The sequence below is a fragment of the Dipodomys spectabilis genome, unplaced genomic scaffold (genome assembly GCF_019054845.1).
Source record: "Dipodomys spectabilis isolate Male_0828 unplaced genomic scaffold, ASM1905484v1 ptg000143l, whole genome shotgun sequence".
NCBI classification, from domain to species: Eukaryota; Metazoa; Chordata; class Mammalia; order Rodentia; family Heteromyidae; genus Dipodomys; species Dipodomys spectabilis.
This window is the reverse complement of record NW_024870820.1, coordinates 358643-370267: the sequence shown is the minus strand read 5'-3', so window position 1 is coordinate 370267 and position 11625 is coordinate 358643. Positions and strand designations below refer to the sequence as shown.

Sequence of the window (11625 nt, the reverse complement as noted above, 5' to 3'; positions counted from 1 at the left end):
CTCTTCAGTGTTAGAAAGACTAAACTTCTGTGTTACCTTTATAACCTAGCACAATAAGTGTTATTGTTCATTTATTAAGCAGGAAGGCTTACTCAGATTTAGAACTTTGAAGGTTTCAGTGTATGTTCAGTTGGTTTTATTGATTTTGGGGCCTGTGACAAGACAATGTCAAGGTGGGGAGTATGTCAAAGAGAAATGTTTCGACCTAGAATGATTAGAAGATAAAAGAAGAAAGTAGATGAGAATCTAGTTCTCATGTGTTTCACTCTAAAAAATTTAATCTCCAGAAGAACTATTCAGGTATTCTCCACAGTCTGGGAGGAAATAGAAAGTCATTTTTCTTTAACACGTAGGTCTTTCTGGGGCATTCTAAAACCAAATGGCCATAACTTCACCATTGATAATGACTTGTCCAGGGGTTGCAGCAACTAGATATTTCTATAAATTCTAATCAGATCTCAGTAGACTAAATATTTTATGGAATTCCTATTAAAATATTTTCTTGCAGTCTTCATACAACATATGTGTTTATCTGTGTGTTTGTATGTGTGTATGAATAAACGAATACAACAATGTAGAGGATAAAAGTATTAGTATGGCCTTTTGTTTTTCTTCTCAAACCATGAAAGCCTGCCACAATCCCAATCAAATCCCATCCAAGATTAAAACATCAATGCTGTCCCAAAAGTTTTTCATGCAAACCCTAGTACATCCACCTCATTTAAGATGGCCATGGTATATGAGCATTTAAAGTCTTATAATTATATTGTCATCAAGGAAACAATGTACAATATTTCTTTTAAAAATACCTAGATTTTAGAACACTTATCCAGAAAATTAAAGGAAATAATTATGGTATTAATTTATATATTTAGTCACGTAAATGGGTATTCTATATCCACAGAGGCCTATTAAACCACATGATTGAAAACCTCATCTATTACCAACTTCCATGAAGACAGTTCTTGCTGAAAATAAACGAGATGTGGTAAACAAATAAAAATGTATGCCACTAACAAATGCTGCTGTTCTAAAGCATGGAAGTGACAGAGAAATTAATGCCTGTGAACAGCAGGTTCTAAATAGTGGAATGTGATTACACCCTAAGTAGAAAAATCCACAGATATTTCAGGTTTTGTTCGTTGTTGACATTTATGAGATATATTTTGGAAAGCACAATGAATGAAAGCACGTTGTTTGTAAAACTTTGCTGGCTGATAGAAACTTATTGAAATGTATCAAATGAGAAGACTGACAATATGGTGGATAAGATGTGGTATGCAGCTTTAAATACAGACTGAAGCAAACCAAAGAATTGGAATTATTTTTTTCCTTAACAAATACTTTCTGGGTATATTGAGCTATACAGTATAATGATGAAATAATCATGTCTGTGGAAAAGTAAGGAAAAAACACTGTCACCTTTTGAATTTCTTTTTAAAGTGAATCTTAAATGAGAAAGATGAAGAAAATTTAAATGCGTTAATAAAATATTATCAAGTATTAGTTTAATTTTTGATTAAAAGTTAAAACAAACTGACAGACTATTAGTCCTGGAACATGTTTTCTTTTGTTCTTGTTTTTTTTGGGGGGGTATATATATTTTTTTCAGAAAGGCATCCTTGTCTTAACCATTTCCCATAAAATTTATGCTGTCATAGGATCAGAGGGTTTTTTTTGCCTAAATTAAGATAATAGCAGGCTCATTTTATGCCAACACAATATATAAACACCAATGACATTTTTCACTGAACAACCACTCATAAAAAATCATAAAATAATAAAGTGAAAATCCATGTCAATATTTTTGTCGGTCATGGGGCTTAAATTCTGGGCCTGGGAATTGTCCATCAGTTCTTCAGCTCAATGCTACCACAGTACCACTTGGGCCACAGTGCCATTTCTTGTTTTTAGGTGGTTTATTGGAGATAAGAATCTCACAGACTTTTCTGCTCAGGCTGGCTTTGAACCACGATCCTCAGATCTCAGAATCCTGAGTAGCTAGGATTACAGTCACCAAAGCTCAAATCCAAGTCAATTTTTTAAAAAGCAAGCTTATTGAAACTTCTGGCTTTTTCCAATAAACAATCTTATTTTTTCAGTATTAATTTATAACTATGAGTTACTTTTAGATGTAACTGTGAATTTTTTAATAGAATCAAATATAATTCTTACCATTACTCTGTATTTCACAAAAATCCACTGTAATGGATTTTCACCAAAGTCAATTATTACATACTATCTCACACACTACTGTTATTACATTCTGTATTGCATATAGTGTGAAGTGAAAATAATTTCGAAAATTTCATATAAATTTTAGGTGCTATTTTAACATTACAAATTCACATCTGTGGTTTTAACTAAGGAAAAAATTTAGAGTTAAAAATAAAATATGAATGGGAAGGGATGGGAAGGGGAAACAAAGGAGGAGGCTACAATGCTTGATAAGAAATGTACTCATAATCTTGCCCATGTAATTGCAACCTCTCTGTAGAGTATTTTCACAATAAAAAAAAGAAATGCAAAAAAAACAAATATGAATGTTTAGTGTGTCCCAATTAAACCAAAAATTCTGAGTTCATCCACATGAAATTATTTTCTTTCCACTAAACAATTTGAAGTATTACCATTGAAAATAGTTAGGCAAGAGGAGGCAAAATTCAAATCACGTCAAACAACGTCTGTTATTTTGCTAATCCCTCCACTAAGAAGATCTCCCTATTCCCAGTTGTCACAAAAATTGAAGTATCTCTTAGAATTCTATTTGGAAAACTTCTATATCATTGATTCTTTTTGTATTTTCTATTATATGAAACAAAATATAGACACAAAACAATTGAAATAAAATACACACATATGTTGAAGCCATCACAGCTGGAAAACAACCAACAAATTGGAACTTCACCAGGAACAAAAAGATATTGTGCCCACTTTATTTTTTTAAGTACAAAACCTTCAAATACATGTTAATTTGAGTAGAACTATAAAGATAACTGTCTCTCAGAAATAAGGTTGTGCTAATTTGTAATTAAATTCATCTGGATGAACCTAATATAGCAAGTCCCTTGAATGAATCAAATTGTTTAAAACAAATGTAACTGTATGTGAAGCAAGATCTGTACATATTTAAAAGAAAAATTGCTACAGTATCAAATCACAAAAATCATGACATACTTAAAAATTTCAGAAATGCAATTAGAGCAGTGTACATGAAGTACATAATTTAAAACTACTCCAAATTACAGTGCTTTTAGAAGACTGAATATGTGTTATCTAAAGGAAAAATCAGCACATTATATAAATGAAATTAAAAATCTCATGAAAAGAGAGAATTGAAAATAATATTTTAATAAATGGTGGTCAAAATCTAGTACTGACAAAATTGCATACCTATTTAGTTAGATTCAAAAAAGACCCAAGTTACTCAAGCTGATTTAAAACTTTGGCAAAATAGTAGAATACAACTGTAACATTATTATGGATGTTGACTCTGGCATGGAATTAATTTCCTCTTTAATCTGACAAATTAATATATCAAAGAACATAACTTCTCCAACTAAATATCAGACCTAACTAAACATACAACCAGAAAACTCATCATGCAAGCCATATTGCAGCTGGGGTAAAAGAAAAATCAGTCATACTGATTCTCTATTTATTTTAAACGTTGTTTTTTTTTATAAATTATTTCCTTTATCTTGCATTTTTCAAACATTGTGTTAAATGCTGTATATCTTGGTAACTAAATTTGGATGCCTCCTTTATTTTGAGTAAAATATCTCACTTTAGTTCCTAACCCATGAAATGAGGTTGTTTGAAAACAAATGCTAATAACCACTGTTTATAATACACAAGATCTCACAAGCATGATTTCAGGAAGCATAGGTTAACATTTTGATATTGTGGTCACGTGACTGATGAGGTCTATCTGTTTGAGTATAGTTGTACATAGATTCCTCAGCCTAAATTTAGCCACTGTTAAAAAATGTTTATATCTCTATCTTTCACCCATCAGAGATGAAACCTGAGTATAAAGTCTAAGGAAAATGATAAGGTAAGAATTTAGCTTTTCTGGATATAAAGTAAACAAAAATGCAGCATAAACTAACTCATTGTTTTAAAGTCAACCTATGTCTCTAAAACATGTTAACAAATTCCCTACAATGTGTAGCATTCTCAAGAAGGGAATCGGGAATGTGAGAAGAGGACTAAGCAAGTATTGTTTTCAAATATACATAATTTGGGTTTACCTCTTTTTTTCGTTAGAGGCATTTTTGATAAAACTGTTTGAATAATTGATTTCCTGTTCAGGTATAATATATCCTAGTTGCATATACCAAACTACATTCAGAAAATGGCATATAGTAATTAAGTAAAGACAACTTATTCAATAAATAGCAAAAAGTATATACCTACAGGGTAATATTTGAACAGTGCATTGGAATTATTCTAATACAATAATTAGTTTAAAAATTTCATATTGACATTAATTAACTAGAGTATCTTTATGCTAATTGGACAAGATTGTCTTTCTAAATGAGCAAAACTTATTTCTCCTTTTACTTTATCAGGGAAATATGTGAACAAAAAATGGAAAATAACATATAACTGTACAACTCCAATGCATTTTTTACTTTTTATTAGCAAATGTTAATTTCACAAAGTATTTTATTGTGTTATACACATACATCCATATAATGTAGCTTGCTAAATTTTTTCCTTTTATAAATTTCATTATCCTATTTTTATACTTATGTTTTATTATGTCATTATACTAACCTAGGAAATATTTGAACATATTTACTCCACAATGTTTCTCTTCATTTCCTCTCTTACATTTTTTTCCAAATTTAATCAGTTTCCATCTTTTACACCTGGGTCATTCATTTTTCTTTCTTGGACTAGAGTCTGCATATGAAAAATATAGTATTTGTTTTTCACAATAAGACTTATTGCTTTAATATGAAGGTTTCCAGTTCTATCTATTTTCTTGAAGATGATATGATTTCACTATTCTTTGTGGCTAAATAGTATATCATTGTGTATATATGTATATATGTATATATATTACACTTTCTTTCTTCAATGAGTGATTAAGAAACATGTAGGTTAATTCTGTAGTTACTCATATTTTTTATGTGGGAGAAGGAAAGGTGGAAATAATGATGTTTGGAATGAGAAACATGCTCTTTAAGCAGACACTCTTGTATTTAAAACATCTTCTTAGCTGCTCTTTCATCAGTATTATATAATGCATTGAATTAAAAAAATAAAATTTAATTACATTGGCAAAGGTGTTCTTTTTCAGTATCTATATTACTTTTTACTACAGTGTTACATTTAGTATGTCATGTGAGTATGGGGATGTATGTGAGCATGAAAATCTAGGCATGTTTGTATATGTAGTTGACTCGAAAGAAGCTGAATTTTTGTGAGATACAGGATTCAAATAAAAATTTGAGACCTGTAAGTTGCTAAATTGGTATATCTGTCCAGTTTGTGGAGTGTGATTTCAAGATCACATTTTGGTAGGTTTCATACCAAGTAAGTAGATGTTTCTAATCAAAAATCATAAGGAATAAAACAACAACTCTGTTTCATAATCATTCAGTCTTAGTACTTCAGACATTGTATTAATTGGAAAAAAATAATTGAAAGTATGATGGGTCAGTAGTTAGCCTTTAGTCACTACATTTTCCCCAAAAACTTCAGATGTACTCTTTTGATATTAATTACAAATATATTTATCAACATACAGATATAATATGAGCTTATATATGTAAATATATGTATATATTATAAATATGTCAATTATTTAGTTATATTTTACATGTGCATCATAAATATTGATTTATATATAAACGTAATTTATCTCATCATATATACATATCTACATATATACATTTTTCCTTTTTTTTGGTCAGTCCTGGGGCTTGAAATCTGGGCTTGGGTGCTGTCCCTGTACTCTTCAGCTCAATGTAAGAACTCTACTGCTGGAGACATAGCGCCACTTCCAGTTTTCTGGTGGTTTACTGGAGAGAAATATTTCATGGAATTTCCTGTCTGGGCAGGCATTAAACTATGATCCTCAGATCTCAGCCTCCTGAGTAGCTAAGGTTATAGGCCTGAGCCATGGGCGCACGGTTAAATTTATATATCTGAGATTTGTTAGTGGAACAAAGCGTACAGAAACTATTATTCTTATCAGGAAAGGACTTCACACTGACAGGTATCATTACAAGAAGAAATACGATAAATATTCACAGTGGCACAAAAATCCCTTAGATGCCTTGCAAGACAGCATGTTTTTCCATTCACTGCATGTGGTTTGAGCTGATTGCAACCCAAGTGAATGTAGAAGATATTGGACCCTAACAAAACTGACAATTGCATAAACCCAGTCCTCTATGACAGATTTAACAAGGCCTATCTTGGAGATTCTTGTTAGGGACATGATAAAAAATTTATAGTTTAGTTGTGATTACAGAACAGTTTTACACCTGTCACTAAGCCATTACCTTTATTTAACACAGTCCCTTTTTCTCTAACTTATATTTTCTTGGCTCAGGAAACTGTTTTTTGCTTGTGAAAACCTGGCTGTTTACAATATAGAAATGGGTTTTTCATCCTTTTGAAATTATTGTCTGTATAGTGTTCTATGAGATGAGCTTCCTATGATATTCTATATCATAGGAATAAATTACTCTGATTCAAACTTGGACAACAGCTAGCTTGTTCTCTCTCCTAGGAAACCATCTGTATAGACTTTTTACATGTAAACAGACCCTCATTTACTTACAAAAGTCTGTCAGTGAGTCAAACCTAACTCACCCAAGTGAGGTGAATTCCTCTCTCATGCTTCTTTTACATTAAAAATGGCAAGAACTGTTCAACAATGCATATACTTTTTAATGTGAAGTGTGACTCCTATTTTCCATAATGTGAATCAAGGAGAGGAATCAGTTTAAGATGTGAAAGAGCCTTTCTAAGAGTTTTGGACCTTGAAAATTGTCCTGGGTATTCATTTTTGGAAAAATATTCCTTTTCAAAGACAAAGGACTCTTTTTTTTTATATTGTGCAGGTACTGGGATTTGAACTCCTGGCCTTGAGCTCTACCTGGGCTTTAATTCTCTATGTTTAATCTATAGACCTGAGCCACACTTTCACTTCTTCCTTTTACCAAGAGTGGAGAAAAGAATCTCCTAGGTTTATCTACTTGGAATAGCTTCGAATTGCAATTATCAAATTTGAAACGGTTCCAAGCATTCCGTCTAAGGCATATTCAACAACTAGTGAAACTTGTGTTGGCTATAATTATGTATCTTTCTCTATGTGTGCACGTTTACATGTGTATATGTATGTGTGTATTTGTGTGTATGCTAACGTGCAAGTGAACCTACATAAAGGCATATACACACATATATGCATATATAAATGAATATACAAATACAAATATATGTGCATATATATGTATATCAGATGTTCAGTGATTTAATCTATAGTTCCTAGCACATTGTCATTCTCACAAAATGTACATGATAAATTGCTCTGCAGATCTGTGATCTATTATGGATATTCTTTGTACTCACATCCCCCATTAGTTTTTGACCATCCCTGTGAACAACTTCGGTCTACTTTCCATAGGATAGCTTTTTTTTCATTACAGGTAGTTACTAACTGATAATAAAAGAAAAAAGGTTGCTTGTAAAAGAAAAAAATTCTTGATTATAGCCATTCTACCTGGGGTGAGGTGATATCTCAATGTTGCTTTGATTTGCATTACTTTTATGGCTAGAGAGGTTGAGCATTTATTCATGTGACTATTGGCCATCCTTCTTTCATATTCAGAGAAGTTTCTCTGTAAGTTTTTAGCCCACTTATTTATTGGGTAGTTGTTTCTTTGAAGATTTGTTGTTGGGGGATTTAATTTGTTGATATCCAGGTAGACTTTAGATATGAGACCCTTGTCTGTTGTATGGTTAGTGAAGATTTTCTTCCAATCCGAGGACATTCTATTGATCTTGCTAGCTATGTCCTTTGCCATGCAGAAGCTCTGCAATTTCATGCAATCCCATTTGCCCAAATTTTCTTTGATTTGTTGTGTTTCTGGGACTCTATTAAGGAAATTTTGGCTTGTGCCAAGGAGACCTAGGGTTTCTCCTTTTCCATCCTGTAATGTTTTCAGAGTGTCTGATTTGACTCCAAGGTATTTGATCAATTTGGAGTTGATTCTGGTGCAGAGTGATATATAAGGATCTAACTATTTTTCTGCAAGTAGTTAACCAATTTTTCCAGCACCATCTACTGAAGAGGCTGTTAGATGTTGGAGGAGATGTGGACAGAAGGGAACCTTACTGCATTGTTGGTGGGAGAGTAACCTTGTTCAACCATGTTGAAAAGCAGTATGGAGGTTCCTCAAAAGACTCTACATAGATCTCCCCTATGACCCAGCAATCCCACTTTTGGGCGTTTCACCAAATGATCACAAATAAGACCACACTAAAGCTACCAGCACAACTATGTTTATTGCAGCATTATTTACCATAGCTAAGACATGAAACCAACCCAGATGCCCCTCAGTAGATAAATAGATCAAGAGAATGTGGTATATACACACAATGGAATTCTATGCCTCCATCAGAAAAAAATGACATTGCCCCATTTGTTAGGAAATGGAAAGGCTAGGAAAAAATTCTATTAAGTGAAGTAAGCCAAGCCCAAAGAAACATAGGTTTCATGGTTAACCTTATTTGCAACAACTAGTATATGTCTGAGTCAAGCAGAAAAGGTCAGATAGGTTGATGTCAGGGACATGAACCCTAAGATATGTATTCAAATGTTTTTAATGCGATTTTTTCTAACAGATTTAAAGATTATTTCTTTGTTGCTTTGTATGTCCCTTCCCCACGGTATAACCCCTGCTTTCACTGTATTTGATGTTGGTATAATTTGTAGGGGGGGGTGGGAAATAACAATTCGTTTAAATAAGGATACGGGTGGACCCATTGCAACACTAATATGTACAAGTACTTATGTCGAAAAACGAACTTTACTACTTTGGTTGGGGGGAGTATTTGATATGGGGGACAAGGAGGATTGGAAGTTCTGGGAAGGAGAAACAAAGGAGGACGCTACAATGCTTGATAAGAAATGTACTCATTATCTTGTCCATGTATTTACAACCCCTCTGTACAGTATTTTCACAATAAAAAAGAAAAAATAATAAAAAGAAAAAAATTTTTAAAAATATATAAAATAATCTTGTAGAAGATTAAAAAAATAAAAGAAAAATAATTTTAGGTCACAGGTTAAAGTATCTTATCCCATTCCAATGATTCCTATGAGATAAAATTTATAGTAGAAGTAAAAGTGAAAAGGAACTCCTAGATATGTTATTTTACCATTTAGAATGGCAAAGAATAATATCATGTCACTGTCATAACTCTTAAAGAATGCAAGGTTAACCGATGGTTGCTTTCATGTTCCCACAAAACCAGTAGATCCTGAAGCATAATAGTAGCCCAGCAGAAATTCTAAGTAGCAGACATGGGGCATGGAAGAGAAAGAGAGGAAATGAGACAGAGTGAAAGAGAGAGAGAAATATCATAATATTGAAAGTGAATAATAGATAAACAGGAGCTGCATGAGAATATTCATACTGCTATCTTTAGACTCTAATGTGTACATTTGCAGGTATTTGATATTTGTAATCCATCAACATGAAATATAAAGTTATGTTGATAAAAATAAAAGTGACTCAGAAGAAATTATAAATGCAAAAACGATCTTCACAGCAGCAAACTCTCAGAGATATTTCATGACTTTGAAAAGGATAAAGTGGCTGAAGTTACTATAAATTTAGAAGTACAACAATTCACAAAAATAGAAAAAGATATTTATATATTTCCCTATATAACCCAAAGCAAAAGGAAAATGTTGTTTAGATGATTTTTTTAAAAACACAGTCTCTCAAGTGCTAAGAAGTTGGCTCAGTGGTAGAGTGCTTGCCTTTCATGCATGAGGCCCTGGGTTTGATTACTCAGCACCACATAAGTAGAAAATGATGGAAATGGTGCTGTGCCTCAAGTGTTAGCGCTAGCCTTGCCTGAGGAACAGCACTCAGGTCCCAGAGTTGAAGCCCCATGACCAACAAAGTCAAAATAAAACAAAACAAAACAAAACACAGTCTCTCACATTTGTGGCCTCAACTCTGTAATACTGTTGCTTCAACCTAGGGCTAAGATTTTAGTTGTGGACATGTATCAACTCTCCTGATTCAGACTCTACTTGATCATTTTTTAATAAATATTTTGTTCTTAATTTTCCTAGTTGTAAATTCACATGCACCTATAAAAAAATGGTTTGACCACCCCAGTAACCTTCTCAAAGTACCTCCTAATGATGACTAACAAAAAGTTGTATTATATAACAAGAAGTAAAACAATGCTACAAAGAAAACCAATAATTAAATAATGATTAATAAAATAAAAAACAAAACAATTACCAGTGTTTTTAGTATTTGAAGTGCACTACATATTAGATTTTACTATTTTCTCATATTCCTGTACATTTTAAACCGCCTAAGATTATGATGTTCAACAAGATTTTTATAGGCTATGAATAGTCTTCAAAGTTACACACTAAGGTTATTATTTATGGCTCATCTCAATATTTGTTTATGGCTTATATCATCTCTTGTTCCTCGCTAAAATATAAAGTAAGGAATCCCTAAATTTTAACAAGAACTGTGTAGTTAGCAAGTCTTAACCCTTCATTCTGCTTCTTTTCACAAAGACTTTGCAACTTCTCATTAACAAAATTTCTATAAATTCTGAAATGTACATACTTAGTACTATATGTCTGCTAACATAAATCTTAAATACATTATAGAAAATTTGATACCTGCCAAACAGTCCTAATTTTGGCATATTTAAGCAAATTCCTAAAATTAAATAGATATAAAACACTAAAATTTTTAACAAGCCTTAACACTTGCTGCTGTGTTCATTATGACATGTGCCTTGTATAGAACAATTGAATTATTTCCCCTACACATCTCTTGAACCGCAAATATCTGGAATTATTTTGTTTTTGACATGTCCATCTTGACATTATTCTTAAATGTGTGCTTATGTAAGAAGTACATGGTTCTAAAATTTCAAAGTTCTTCTAAACTTACTTTTTGTTGAATTGCCTAGTTTAAGAAAATCAATTACACTTTATATATAAAAAATATTCTGTGCTCAATTCAGCATCACATAAACTAACATTGTAATGATACTGAGAAGATTAGCATGGCCCCTGTGCAAGGATGACAGGCAAATTCCTGAAGCATTCCATAGTTTTACAACAATAGATGCTGGAGGGGATGTGGACAGAAGCGAACCTTACTGCATTCTTGGTGGGAGTGTAAACTTTTTCAACCATTTTGGAAATTAGTATGGAGGTTCCTCAAATGACTCCACATAGATCTCCCCTATGATCCACAAATCCCACTTTGGGGCATTTACCCAAATGATCACAAACAAGACCATACTAAAACTATCAGCACAACTACTACAATTATTGCAGCATTATTTAAGATAACTAAGATATGGAACCAACCCCGATGCTCCTCAGCA

The 11625-nt window shown here is 32.4% G+C and overlaps 1 non-coding gene across 1 annotated transcript; it reads left to right on the top strand.

The window, feature by feature from the left end:
* Window positions 1–11243: 11243 nt before the first annotated feature.
* Window positions 11244–11350, top strand: LOC122117539. Its single transcript, XR_006149190.1, has one exon. It is a non-coding gene; the product is annotated as a U6 spliceosomal RNA (small nuclear RNA).
* Window positions 11351–11625: the final 275 nt, after the last annotated feature.